Source organism: Carlito syrichta, unplaced genomic scaffold, assembly GCF_000164805.1.
Source record: "Carlito syrichta isolate Samal-C Ts95f unplaced genomic scaffold, Tarsius_syrichta-2.0.1 Scaffold290815, whole genome shotgun sequence".
Taxonomy (NCBI): domain Eukaryota; kingdom Metazoa; phylum Chordata; class Mammalia; order Primates; family Tarsiidae; genus Carlito; species Carlito syrichta.
Window position 1 is genome coordinate 89,837 of NW_007234911.1, and position 15,539 is coordinate 105,375.

The 15,539-nt window shown below is 40.1% G+C and overlaps 1 pseudogene; it reads right to left on the bottom strand.

Annotated features, from left to right (window-relative positions):
- Positions 1 to 5,916: 5,916 nt before the first annotated feature.
- Positions 5,917 to 7,717, bottom strand: LOC103256635 (annotated as a pseudogene).
- Between the last annotated feature and the right edge of the window lie 7,822 nt (positions 7,718 to 15,539).

The following is a 15,539-nucleotide window of genomic DNA, read 5'->3' on the forward strand; positions in this document are numbered from 1 at the left end:
GTCACGATGGTCCAGGAGCTCCCGCTTGCAAGGACAAAGAAAATCTTGATTTGGCAGCGGCCAGGAGCTTAGGAAGCCTGAGGACAGTCAGCGGCCCCTCTGCCTCAACACTTTCATCTCGATGCAACTACAGGAGCTGGAAAGCGTTTTCCAATGCATTCTACACCCGAACCTGTTAGTGAAGAAAGCGTGTTTGTGAGATGCTCAGGCAGTGCCCACACTTCAGGGAGCAGACACTGGGCCCATGCTTCATTCCCTTTCCTGGGACTCTTTTCAACATTCCTGAGTCAGAGGTTACCTAGGACAGTTTTCCCCATCCTTTTGGCATCAGGGACCCGTTTCGTTGAAGACAATTTTTCCACGCACGGTGTGGGGGAGGGATCATCAGGCATTACATTCTCATAAGGAGCGCGCAACCTAGACTCCTCGCATGCACAGTTCACAATAACGTTCACGCTCCTATGAGAATCGAATGCTGTTGCTAATATGACAGGAGGTGGAACTTCGTTCGCCTGCCCTCACCTCCTTCTGTGTGACCCGGTTCCTAACAGGCCACGGACCAGTACTGGTTTGGGCCCTTGGGTTAGAGACCCCTGACCTAGGGCTTCCATAGCTGCTGGGACCTTCCTGCCTTTGGGCACCAGGTTGGAGGGTGGAGGCAATACCTCCTGAACAACAAGGTGAATATTTTCATGCAGTACCCGCATTTAAATGAATCAAGTGGGGAACACTTTGGTCTGATAGTAGGCTGGTGTAAATAGAATTTTATTGGGACCAGGGCAGTGTTCAGGAAGAGGAGAGTAAGTCATGGCTGTGCAAATGCATGGTCAGATTCTGCTTTTCTTTAAATTGCTGGGAATCTGTTAATCGTAATGCTGACTTTTCAGAATTGTGCAAAAAGTTTCATTTATCTGGAATCCTGAATTTTTTGGTGTTCCCTTAAATGTAGTGTGAAGGGAAAGCATCCCTGAAGGAAGCCCCAATCTGGATATTAGTGAACAGTGTACTGAGGAGAGGTGTTGGGGTAGGTATTTTATTTTATTTATTTTAAAATATATATATGTTTTTAATTTTAGAGTTGTGGAGTGCAAGTGGGTATTTACTACATAAGTAGGCTGCATGCAGGTGAAGTTTGGGCTTCTAGCTGGCTCTCTCTCCATTGATAGTGGACTAGGTACCCAGTGTCTTGCAATGTGCTCCTTCCTCCTCCCTCCTTCCCTGCCCAACAGTGTCCAGCATCTGCCAATCCTACCTTGTGCTAGTGTGACCAGTGATCAGAGCCCGTTTATGAGTTAGGAAGTGCAGTATTCAGTTCTTTGTTTCTGTGACAGTTCACTTAGTATGATGGTCTCCAGCTTCATCCATGTTTCTGCAAAGGCCTTGATTTTGTTCTTCTTTATGGCTGCATACTATTCCATCATGTATATGTATTATATATTCTTTATTTGTTCCAATTTCAGTGGACATCTGGATTGGTTCCATGTTTTTGCTGTTGTGAATAGTGCTGCAATAGACATGCAAGTGCAGGTGTCTTTTGGTAGAGCGATTTATGTTTCCCTAGGTACAGTACCAGAAGGGGGAATGCTGGAGCATATGGAAGCTCAATTTTTAGTTGAGAAACACCACACTGCTTTCCACTGAGGTTGAACTAGCTTACATTCACACCAACAGTATAGATGTATTCTCTTTTCTTTGCAGCCATGCCAGCACTTGTTTTTTTGACTTATTAATGTCAGCCATCCTTACCAATGTTAGGTGGTATCACAGTACAGTTTTGATTTGTATTTTTTTGGTGATTAGTGAGGCTGAATTTTTTTTCTTGTGTTTCTTGGCTGTTTCTTTATCATACTTTGAAAAATGTCTGTTTATGTCTTTTGCCCATTTTTTAATATTTTTTTTCTCTTGTCAATCCATTTGAATTCTTTGTAGATCCTGGATGTTAGGCCTTTATCAGATGCATAGTTTGCAAATATTTTTTCCCATTCTGGTTGTCTCTTTACTTTCTTGATGATTTTTTTTGCCATGTAAAATTTTTTTCAGTATGATAAGGTCCTACTTGTTTATCTTAGCTTTTATTGCTTTTGCTTTTGAGGTCTTGGTCATGAATAAACTGCATACTATGATTTCCAGGAGGGTGTTCCCTATATTTTCCTCTAATATTCTTATAGTTTAAGGTTTTACCTTTAAGTTGTTGATTCATTTTGAATTAATTTTGTATGGGTGATAGGTAGGGGTCCTGTTTCATTCTTCTGCATGTGGCTAGCCAGTTTTCCCAGCACCACTTGCTAAATATGGGTTCATTTCCCCAATTTTTGTTATTGATGGCTTTGTTGAAAATGAGTTGGTTGAGGAGTCATGTTTTTATTTCTGGTCTCTGTTCTGTTCCATTGCTCTATGTGTCTATTCCTGTACCGATACCATGCTGTCTTGGTTACTATAGCCTTGTGATAAAGTTTAAAGTCTGAAAGCGTGATACCTCCAGCTTTGTTCCTTTTGCTGAGGATTGCTTTAGCTATTTGTGCTCTTTTTTTGCTTCCATATTAATTTCTGTATTGTCTTCTCTAGGTCTGTGAAAAATGATGTTGGCAAGTTGACAGGGATTACATTGAGTCTGTAGATTGCTTTGTGCAGGATGGACAGCTTAACAACATTGATTCTTTCAATCCATGAGCATAGGATGTTCTTCCATTTGTTTGTATTATCCTTGATTTTTTTGAGCAGTGTTTTGTAGTTCTCATTATAAAAGGTCATTCACTTCTTTGGTTAGGTGGATGCCAAGGTATTTCATTTTTGTGGCTATTGTGAATGGAATTGTGTTTTTTGTTTGGTTCTTAGCCTGCTCACTGTTGATGTATAGAAATGCACCTGTCTTCTGCATGTTGATTTCGTATCCCAAGACTTTATTGAAGTTGTTTATCAGTGCGAGGTGGTTTTTGACAGTCTCTCTAGAGTTTTCTAGGTATAGGATTGTATCATCTGCAAAGAGGGATAACTTAACTTCCTCTTTTCCTATTTGGACATTTCTGATTTTCTTCTCCAGCCTGATTTTTCTGGCTAGGATTTCCAGTACTATGTTGAGAAGGGGTGGTGAGAATGGGCATCCTTGTTTCACTTCTTAGAGGGAATTCTTCCAGCCTCTACACATTAAGCATGATTTGGGCTGCAGGTTTGTGAGACGCTCTTATTGTTTTGAGGAATGTTTCTTCAGTCTAGATATTTGAGAGTTTTTATTAAGAAGGGATGCTGGATTTTATTGAATGCTTTTTCTGTATGAGATAATCATGTGATTTTTGGTTTTACATCTGTTAATGCAGAATTATGTTTATTTCCTTGCGAATGTTGAACCAGCCCGGCATCCTGGGAATGAAACCTGCCTGGTCATGATGGATGATCCCTGAAATGTGCTGTTGGGTACGACTTGTTAGATTCTTGTTAAGAATTTTTGCATCAGCCGGGCTCGGTGGCTCAGCCTGTAATCCCGCGCCTTTGGGAGGCTGAGGTGAGTGGATTGCCTGAGCCCGCGGGTTCGAGACCCGCCTGGGCAGCGAGACCTCATCTCTACAATAAACCAAAAAATCAGCTGGGCGTGGTAGCGCATGCCTGTAATTCCGGCTACTTGGAAGGCTGAGGCGGAAGGATCGCCATAGCCCAGCAGGTCGAGGCTGCGGTGGCCGGGAGCGGCCACTGCACTCCAGTCTGGGCGACAGAGTGAAACTCCAACTCAAAAAAAAAAAAAAAAGAATTTTTGCATCTATGTTCAGCAGGGAAATTGGCTTGTAATTCTCTTTCCTTGTTGCATCTTGCCAATTTTGTGTATCAGGAAGATGTTAGTCTCATAGAATGAGCTAAGGAGAATTTCTTCCTTCTCACTTACCTGGAATACTTTCATTAGGATTAGTATCAGGTCTTCCTTGTATGTCTTGTAGAATTCAACTGAGAAACATCTGGTTTAGGGCTGTTATTAGTGGAAAGGTTTCTTATAACTGAATCAATTTCCTGGATTGTTATTGATCCTTTTAATATTTCAGTTTCTTCCCATATCAACCATGAGAAGTTGTGTGATGTCAGGAATTCCTTCATTTCCCCCCTCTATTTTCTAGTTTATTTGCATACAGATGTTTATAGCAATCTCTGGTGATCTTTTGAATTTCTTTAGGATCTGTTTTGACATTGACTTTTTTATTTCTAATTGTGTTTTTCAGACCTTTTTTTTTGTCAGTCTGGCCAGCGGTCTGTCAATCTTATTTATCCTTTCAAAGAAACTGCTTTTTGCTTTGCTGATCATTTCTATGATATTTTTGTCTTCTATCTCTGGCAATTGTGACTTTATCTTAGTAATATGGATTTTTCTGCTGAATTCAGGATTTAATTGTTCTTACCTTTCCAGTGCCCTTAGTTGTGATTTTAGCTTATTTACTTGTGATCCCTCTAATTTCTTGATATGTGTGTGTAATGCGGTAAACTTCCCTCTCAATATAGATTTTATTGTATCCCAGAGTATTTTTTACAAAATTTATTTATTTATTATAAGTTATGGGGTACATGTGAGGATTTACTACATAAATAGGCTGCACGTAGGTGAAATTTGGGCTTCTAGGTGGTTGTCACTCCTTCTGGTTGGTGGACCAGGTATCCTTTGAGTTGTTATGTACCTCATACCCTCTTACCTCCTTTCGTCCTCTAGCAGTGCCCAGCGACTGCCAATACCACTTTGCGCTAGTGTGATTAGTGATCAGGCACCACTTATGAGTGATAACATGTGGTATTCAATTCTTTGTTTTTGTGATAGATCACTTAGTATGATGATCTCCATTTGCGTCCAAATTGGTGCAAAGGCCATGATTTTGTTCTGCTTTATGACTGCATAATACTCCATCTTGTATATGTACTACCTTTTCTTTATCTAGTCCACTTTTGAAGAGCAGCAAGTTGGTTATATGTTTTTGCTGTTGTGAATACTGCAGCAGTAAACCTGCATGTACAGATGTCTTTTTGGTAGAGTGATTTATGTTCCTCTAGATATTTCCAGGAGAGGTATTGCAGGATCATATGGAAGATCAATTTTTAGTTATTTGAGAAATCATCACACTGCTTTCCATAGAGGTTTAACTAGCTTACATTCCCACCAACAGTATGGAAGTGTTCCCTTTTCTCCACAGCTGTGCCAACAGTTGTTGTTTTTTGAGTTATTAATGATAACCATCCTTACAGGAGTTAGATGGTATCTCCTTGTTGTTTTGATTTGCATTTTCCTGATGATTAGTGAGGCTGAGCATTTTTTTGTGTGTCTGTTGGCTGCTTGTATGTCATCTTTAAAGAAGTGTCTGTTCATGTCTTTTGCCCATTTTTCAATGGAGTTGTTTGTTTAAGTAAGAAGGGAGGAATGGATATTTAGACAGCAACTAGTTCAGTCAGTCACAGTACATCACACAGTAAGTTTCCAAAAATTTTGTTTGAATTTATGTCATACAGAATAAATATCATGAAGGCATGCATTCTGTCTACAATGTAATTAAACTAAAAGATAACTAAAATATAATATATATGATCTTCATATTAATAACACAACTCTAAATAACTTGTAGGTCCAAGACATCTTGATGAGATTTGGATATTAAACTAAATTATAATACTACATACCTAAACTTTTGTGATATAAGTTAAGCAGAATTTAGTGATATATAACCCTTAATAATTATAAATTAATACATCATAGCATTTTTAAGGATGAAACACTCACTGATAAAAACAGTCACAAAACCATTACATTTATAAGGTTTGTCCCCGTATAACATAAATTAAGAGTTGTGCTTGAAGTTTTTTTTCCACATTAGTCATCACAGGGTTTCTCTCCAGGGTAAGGTGTAAAATGAGGAATGTGGCATGATGGATAACATATGTTTTCCAATAGTCATTTCATTCATAGAATTTCTGCCCAGTCAGTATTCACTTGTACTTTATAAGGTTAGTGCTTGTGCTGAAGGCTTTTTCACACTGAATACTTTTATAAGACCTCTCTACAGTGTGAGTTGGAGTCTCACTCCATCGCCCAGACTGGAGTGCAGTGGCTACTCCTGACCACCGCAGCCTCGACCTGCTGGGCTCTGGCGATCCTTCCGCCTCAGTCTTCCAAGTAGCTGGAACTACAGGCGTATGCTACCATGCGTGGCTGATTTTTTGATTTATTGTAGAGAGGAGGTCTTGCCAAGTTGCCCAGGTGGGTCTTGAACCCGTGGGCTCAGGCAATCCACTCACCTCAGCCTCCCAAGGTGCGGGATTATAGGCTGAGCCACCGAGCCCAGCCAGTGCAAGTTTTTACATCTACCCTCAGGCAAGAGAAATTCCTAAAGGTCTTCCCACAGTTTTTACACTCATAGGTTTTCTCTCCAGTGTTAGTTCTCTTGTGTACAATATAATAGGTGCCTATACTGAAGGATTTTTCTATATTGACTAGACATAACGTTTATCGCCAGTGTAAGGTCTTGTGCATTTCTTAAGGGATGACTGATCAATGAAGGCTTTTCCACAGTCACTGCATTCATAGAGTTTCTCTCCAGTATGGGTTCTCATATGTTTCTGAAGGGATGAAGGAACAGTAAAAGTCTTTCCACATTCCTTACAGTCATAGAGTTTCTCTCCAGTATGAGTTCTTTTGTGCATATTAAAATAAAAGCTCTGACTGAAGGATTTTCCACAAAACCTTATGATTGTACTGGTAAAGTTTCTTTCCAGTGCAGTATGAGTTCTTTTGTATATATTAAAATAAAAGCTCTGACTGATGGATTTTCCACAAAACCTTATGATTGTATTCATAAAGTTTCTTTCCAGTGCGAGATCTCATGTGCTTCTTAAGGGAAGACAACAATGAAGGCTTTTCCACAGTCACTGCATTCATAGGGTTTCTCTCCAATATGACACACTTCTGGGGGATAAAGGGTCAGTGGAAGCTTTCCCATGTTCACAACGTTCCAAGCTCTCTTCCAAAGTATGTTTTTTTTGTGGAGATTAAGGGGAGACTTTTTCCATCGTCACTACATCCACTAAGTTTCCCTCAATATGTGTTCATGTACTGAGAAGGAAGAGTGTAGGGTGAAGGACGTATCACATTGATCATACTCATGAGACTTCTGTCTTCTTAAAGTTCTTAAGTGTTTCCTGAGGGATGACTCTTGATTGAAATCTTTTCCACAGACATTAAATTCAAGTTTTCTTTCCCATGTGAGTAGTCACGTGACTCCTAAGAGTTGAGGAGTGGCTGAAGAACTTGCCATATCCTGTATATTTATAACATTTCTCTCCATTGCAATATCTTGTACCAAAAAGGTAAGAGTTCTCTCTGAATTTTCCACAAAGATTACATTGCAGGGGTTTCTCACCAGGTTGAGTTTGGATCTTTTCAGGCCATTGGATATTAATTCCCCAGGAGCGTTCTGCATAGGAATTACATCTTTTCTTTTAAGTTGAGTTTCCCAATTTGCACAGGCACTTTGGAGAATCCCCCTGTCCCCAGCTCTTCCTGATCCATAGAGATCAGACTGTGTTTGCAGAGCTGATATCCTAGTGAGGCCAAGTTCCTAAAATTCTCCAGCATCATATCACTGCCTAGAGTTTTCTGAGCAGGGTCTAGCAATGCCCGCATTTCTTAGGAAGAAGTCATTGCCACTTCATGGAGTGTCACTGAGTTCTGTCACTAGGTTGTCATCAATCCTGCAGTCATTCTTCCTCCTGTTTTTTTCTGTCCTGGCTGTGCAGAGTCCTGAGCAGGCAAAGATGTATATAAGTTGTCTAAATGTATTGCTGCGAATCTCACAGACGGGCTGGGACTTGAAATCACGTCTCATTAACTCAGTAGCTGACCTTCAAGGAAGTTCTTCAGCACTGGTGGAGGGATAGGCTTGACAGAAGCCCAAACCTTGCCTTCATGCAATATACCCATGTAACAAATCTTCACATGTACCCCATGATTCTTTGTTTCCTAGAACTATAGTAAGTCTCAAGCTGAAAAAGGAAAAAGAAATATACACCTTGTTTCATTATAGTTTTTTACTTCCTTGGTATTTCATTTTTTCCCCACAATCTTAAAAGCAGCCAGGGAAAAAACACAGGTCACCTGGGCCTGACCCTGGTAGGAGACTGATGGACGCAAAGACCCATCTCTGCTGCAGGTGGAAGCTCTGTGTATGTTCGGTTTTGTCCTGCAACCTCATTAAATTTGCTTACCACTTTTAACAGGCTTTTTTTCGTGTAGTGTCTTGCCTAAGCACCCTGGTTAAGACTTCAAGTACTAACGTGAATAGAAGTGGTGAGAATGGGACAACTTGTGTTGTTCCTCATCTTTCAGGAAATGCTTTCAGTGTTTCACCATTAAGTATGCGGTTAGCTTTGGACTTGTTGCAGATGTCCTTTATTTTGTTGAGTTAGGTTCCTTGTATATCTAATTTGTTGATAGTATTTATTATAAAAGTATATTAAAACTTTATCAAATGCTTTTTTGTGCATCTCTTCAAGGGAACATATAATTCTGTTAATGTAACGTATAACATTTACCGATTTGCATTTATTGAACCTTTTGAACTCATTGCTGGAGTGGAGAAAATGACTCCTAGGCACTTAGGTAAATATTTTAATGCGGTTTTTAAATGAATCAAGTTAGGGTCCTTTGACCTGATACTAGGTTTGTATATATAGAGTTTGACTGGAACCAGGGCAGTGAGGAGAGTAAGGCATGGTTATGCAAGTGAAGGGTCAGATTCTGCTTTTTTAAAATTGTTGAAAATTTGCTCATAGTAATTTAGATTTTTCAAAAACAGTGCAAATTGTTTTATTTATCTGGAATCCTGAATTTTTTGGTGCTCCCTTAAATGTAGTGTGGAGGGAAATCAATCTCTGAAGAAAACCCCAATGCAGATATTAGGGAACAGTGTACTGGGGTAGAGGTGTTGGGGAGTATTTAAAAGCAAGCTTGAAATGAGCATCATATATTTGGTTTCATCCACAACTCCAAATACAGAACATATATGGTTTTAAACTCTCTCAAAGGAACTTGCAAGATGCATGAATATGCCTGAAAGCAGCATTCAGGTCACTAATAAAGTTATTTGGCAGGGCATCTCTTCTAAAATATGTTTTAGGACTTGGACACCTGTGTCCTAGATCTTATGAAGTTGATGTGGTTTTGTTTCCATTTCCATGTTTAGGAAGTAAATTTGAACTTTGGAGTCTTTGTGAATGGAAAACAGAATAAGGAAACACAGCCTATAGAAATGTACCAGTATCAGCAGGAAAATGATTCAAAAAGGACCAAAGAAAACAGAACCAAACTCCTTTCCTAGTTCCTATATACAATTAAATATGTACATGAAGAATGTAAATATGTTATAGTATAGAGATATAAAAATGTGGTATAGGGATTTATGTGTGTGTTATGTATATATACACACATACACATGAATATCCAGGGGTGCCCAAAAATGTATACACATTTTAAGTAAGACGTTTGCTCAAAAGATGGTGTTAATCAAATGAATGCTAGCATCACCATGTGACAGGCAGGACAGTCAAAGAAAACGAAAGCACAGTTGAGCAAACATCATACTACACATTGTTATCATAATTTAATTCAACTTCGAAAAGCAATACATAGATAATGTCTCTTAAAATGTGTATACATTTTTGGCACTCTCTGTATATGTTAGGGAGGCCTTATATGCAAAGACTATATGATGGGAATAAAAGCATTATTTATCCTATAGAATTGATGAGAGGAACACATGACACAATATATGCAAGTACCCAGCACAATACCTAGTCACAAAGTAAGACCTCAGAAATGTTCACTGCTCTTCCTCCACAGTATATTCTCTCACCATGGTTTAACTTGTGGCATATGTGGCATAACAGAAGAGACCTAATTAGGGGTCAAATATTCTGTTGTTATATATATACTGAGATGTTTAACGATGCAATGATGTGAGGTATAGATTTACATCACAGAAACCTAGGAGGAGATTCAAATCTGTTGGAGAATTTGTTAGGCTATTCATGAAACAAGGTTCTTTATGAATAATTGTTGAAACTAAGGAATGAGTACATGAAGTTGATCTTAAGAATCTCTCTGTGCCTTTTCAAAAGTTATTTTTAAAGATGGGGTCTCATTTTGTCATTCATGCTGGACTGCAGTGGTACGATCATGGCTTACTGTTAACCCCAAACTCCTGGGCTCAAGCTATCCTCCCACCTGACCTCTTGAGTAGCGTGGTACTGTAGCCAGGTGCCACCATGTCCAGCTAATCTTTTTTTGTGTGTGTAGAGATGAGATCTCAATATGTTGCCAAAGCTGGTCTGGAACTCCTGGCCTCAAGGAATCCTCCCACTTCGGCCTCACAAAGCGATATGATTACAGGTATGAGCCACTATGCACAGTCTCTACTTTTATATGTGGTTGACCTTTTGCATATTAAAAATTGTAATGGTCAGTGTTGCAAACTCAAATGCTGACTAGACCAGTAGGTAACATAAATGAGAGAAGCAAGCAGGATAGGAACTGTGGCAAACTGGGAAAGAATGCATCTCTTCCAAACAAGCAGCCAATATTCAGCTCCAGCTCAGTGTGGCTGGCCAGGGGTGTTGGGCCAGGACTTGCAGATTTTTTAGTTTGATAAGATTGGCCCCAAATAAAAACGTTTATATAAAACCTTCAGTTATTTAAATGTTGAAAACGACTTGAAGTCTGTTTTCTTGAAAATTATTTTGGCCATCTAAATCAGTTCTGTAGACCAGATTCATCCTCACCTGCCAATTTGTAAACTTTGCCTAAGAAGCCAATTTTAAGCAAGTCTCATTCTCTGGAACAGAAGAACGTAACGGAAAGCTCCTCTAAAACCAACAGTTTTAGAATGCCATTGCGTTGTCTTGCTATTCCTCATTATAAATCCTGCGCCCATATATGCCTTGATCTCTGCCCTCCATCCCTGCCTGATAGTATTTCTCTAACTTTATCTTTCATTCTCCTTTCTTAGCTCCGATCTCCAAGTTCTGAGCACTGAGGACCAAGACACCACGAGTGCTCTAGACGGGAAGCCTTACAGTACTGAATCAGGTACCACCTGACCTACTATTTCTGGTCTATTTGGTAGCTCTTCTTAATGAGAAGCAGGCGATTGGCAGAGTCTTTGGAAACACTATTCCTCCAGGGGCAAGATAACAGGCTGAGAAGAACAGGGCACCCCAGGGAAGGAAAAGGTGATTTTAGGAAACTACTATCTCTTGTGGTCTAAAAAAAAATTTTTTTTTTTCCTGAGGTTCAGCAGATCTTTCAGTTTCCTTTGTTTGCTTCTGCTACAAAAGCATTTATGGTATGGCTCCAGTCTTATTAAATTCTCTCTCTGGATGCACGCATCCACTCACCCATCCTCCTTCAACTTGGTGTGTGTCATGATGTCTGCGAGCAGGTTCCCCATTGTTAACCCTGATCATTTCTTCCTCATGAGATATCAGGAGATATATTCTTTCTGTTTGGGACTTTGATAAATGCTTGAACTTTTATAATGCCAATGATCATTTATACCAAAGAAAATGTTACATAGAGAACAAACGGATGGAAATTTTGAAATAATCAATATTTTATCTTGTGGATTTTGAAGAATAGAAAATAATATCGCATGGCCAGATAAAATGCAAGACCCTCAACCTTATCTGAATTTCAAATGAACAACAAATATTATTTTAGTATAAACATGTCCCATATATTGCATGAGATAGTTATCCAAAAATGTATTTGTTGTTTACCAGTAATTTAACCCAGCACCTCGCATTTTTTTATTGCCACTGTAATATAAACATTGTCATTTACTCAGGAAATACTTTGAATGGTTGGTACTTTTCTTCTCATTTACTCATCCTATATACATAAATGGGGGGGAAGAAAAAAGTATGTACCTTAATTTGAACCATTTCTATTTGATACATATACATATATTATATAAACCCATATATATCTATATGCAGATATCTACATACAGATACATGTGACCATATGTGCCCTATGTAGTGCACGATATAAACACACACGTGAAACGCAAGCTGAACCAACTGTATTGCTAAATAAGCACTCTGTGAAATATGTCCTGTGGCATGTGATCTTTCCCTTCAGTCATTTCAAATGGAGGCAGAGAAAGAACATGTTCTCCTGCTCAGCTTGTACTTGAGTTTCATATGGAAGTGGAAGAAGGCAGGGACCTGGTTGCCCCACTGGTTTGTTTACACCCCTACCAAGTGGCAAGTGTCCAGAATCCTTCGTCCACATACCTGGAGCTGACCTGGTCTTGTTACCTTTGGATAGTCGCGTGGCAGCAGCATTCTGGAAGCCCAGGCACCCGCTTGTCAGAGCACCCTTTATCCTGCAGCAGCAATGGCTTCAGGGTCGAGGAGGCCTCGGGTTCTAGGGGAAACACTGAAGTTGGTCTGAGAGCACCCAGCCCAGCAAATCGGTCTGCTCGCCACAGGGCTGCTGCTGTTGCTTTTGCTCTCACTTTTGTTCTGGGGACTGGAGTGGCCTCAGCCAAGACTCTCAAAACCCGTCCAACACCACTTGTCATCCACTCTGGGGAGCGACCCCTCTGTGCTGCAGTGCTTCTCCTTCACTTCTGCTTCCATGTCCGCCTATTATGGCAGCTACTTCTGCTCGCATGGGAGTGACAAACTGTGGCCCCGCCTCCTCGACAAGGAGGAGGACAGCCTGCCCCAGACATGAGTAAAGCTCACCTGCCTGTAGAATCTCTGACGTCTTGCTTCTTCACTATTCACATTTCCTCTGTCTGCCTTGCTTTTTCGCGCCTATCTACAGTCCGTCCAGTGGACACATCCATCCCTTATTCATCCTGCATCATTTTTACTCTTCATCACAGGGTGCCCTTGTCTCCTTCTTTCTTTTACCTCCTGCTGAAGCAGTCATGGCTGAGTACCTCATGCACACTGGAATCTGCTTGTCTTATGTTAATATTAGAGACCGTTTTTGTTGTTGCAGAGGCGTGGGTCTGGCTGTGTTTCCCAGGCTGGTCGTGAACTCCTAGCCTCAAGGGATCCTCTCACCTCAGCCTCTCGAGTAACTGGGATTAGAGAGCATGTTTTTAATTCCTCACTAGACTGAGCTCATGGAAGGGAGAAGCCCTATTTTTAGTCCCGGAAAAGATTATCTTCTTTACCAAATTATACTCAGGCTCCCTGAACTCTTTTGCAACTAGGCCTGTACATTTGGATTTCCGAGCTTGTCTCTGCTTTGTCCATATTTGGCCAGGATCCTGCTTTGTCAATTTCGCCCTTCTCTATACCTGAACACTCACCATATCTGACGTGGTATTTCACCCCTTGGTGATGTCGGATCGCCCTGGCCGTCTTCAGTAAAGAATTCTGTTAGGTTTGTTTAGACAAAAATACTCCCTTACCGGTGATGTTTCCACTTAGTAAATTTCTGCCCACTGACTCCCACGCTACTCCTTGGGTAAACATTCCCACTTGCTCACACTTTATTCCAGTTGATATCAATCTCTCTTCCTTACCGCAAGTCCCCATTACAGTGATTTCTATAACTGTCTGGATAGTTTCCCCTTGGAGAAAGTCTCTCTTACCATCTTTACAAAGTGTCATTAACTTTTTATCTAACAGTCGTGATGCCCTGACTTGTATAGGATCAGATTCATCATTTGATTCCTGGACCTCTCGGGGACCATCCAAGGGTTTCCTCACTGCAGTCGTTTTCTTCACTCCAGACTGATTGATTTGGGATCCGTTGTTGAGTCAGACTTTTCAACCATTGCTCCTGATAAACTTGGGTTAAAGCTGGTAAGGATACATTTGTTCTGATGATTTTGAGAATACTCTCTAAAGCTGGATTAGTCCCAGGCTTGTTTTGAAAGGCAGCTCTTACACTGGACAGTCTCCTTCCTGGCTGTCTGTGCTGAGAGGGGATTATTCCCTGACTTCCTGGGCTAAAAATAGTTTTTTTCCTGGGTTTGTGTGAAACCTCTCTGTTTTCACTATTTGATCACGTTTCTCACATGGGACGTTCTCAGTCAACTGAAGCACCCTTCTTGAACCCCCACTGAATATATGGCCCACCAACTCTATCCACCTTCTTCTTAGTGGCATGATTTTGCTGAGAATAATTTCAAACTTCATTGCTCTTTTTGAGAAGCTAAAGAACTCCCCAAGCTGGTGACTCCAAGGCCTCTTTCTTCCCACTGGTTTCACTTCTCCATCCCTCTCTTACTACCTCTAATCCTCTGTTCAGTTGCCTTGAATGATTTAATTTGCTCCCTGGAAACCCCTACCACTTGCATCTCTCTGTGGACCCTTGCCACACTTTCCTCTCGAATTCAGCTCCTCGGCTCCCCACAGCCACTTTAACTTGAGGTCCTCTGCCCCACTGGGGGCTCTCAAGGGACTCCAGGCCTCCCCAAAGTAACTACCTGAAGCTCAAAAGGAAAAAAGGCCAATTAGAAATAGTCTGAATATTTTATCCAGTCAGATGTGTTTTGGAGACATTCAGACGGCTGCGAGATGACTCCTGAGTCTCGGGCCTAAAATGTATTCCACAGACATCGTGATATTACCTATCGGGTAAAGAAAATCTTAAAAGTCTCCTCCACAGATATTGATTTCAGCAAACGCTTTAGTCCACATTGAGTTGTCCCATTCACTTGTCCCATTTTTGTCAGAAATACAATTCTGATGAAAATATAAAGTGGATATGAAACTATGAGTTTTGTATTACCTATTCATGGCTAACAGTTTAGAAAGACAGCTATAAGATCTCTTTTTATGTTTGTCTGTATGTTTATGTATGATGTTATGTATGTGTGATTTTTTTTAACGTCTGGATGGTATAGCTAATGAATTTATGAAATCCCTCAATGGAGCGCTATTCAAATTGGCTTACAGATAACTGAACACTTAAAAAATCGAATACTCCTAAAACTCCCAGAAATATGGAAACAAACCCAAATGCTTTTCAAATTCATCTGACTTGGGTAAATATTTGGCAAACAAAATTAGTTCAATGTTCTTGGTTTAATGAAAACAGCTGCGTCTGATTTATCGTCGGTGTGAAGTCTCATATGGTTATACGCTTTTATTCTACTTGGGTTTATTAATCGAATAATCTAATGTTATATCTACTAGACGTTTAAGGCTATGCACATTGTAAACTGAACCTAAGAAGAAATGTACAAGGAAAGCTGAAGTAAAAGTAATTTCCTGATATTCATTACCTCGTGTATGTCCAGCACAGTGAGTAGTAAAACAAAACACTCATACATTAAACGTTTTAGGTTTTGGCTTTTGTGAGGCTTGCTTAACACGGACATGTTATAAAGATAGTTAATAGAGAGACACCTTCAACTGATGGCTGATTTGCTTAATGTTGTGATATATCTGCCTAAAGTAAAACTCTTGATAATTTCTAAGTGAGATCAACTGCTTAAAAAAGAATTACTGAACCTAAGTTTTAAGTTTATAGATTTTAGGTGGCTTGTTCCTCTATG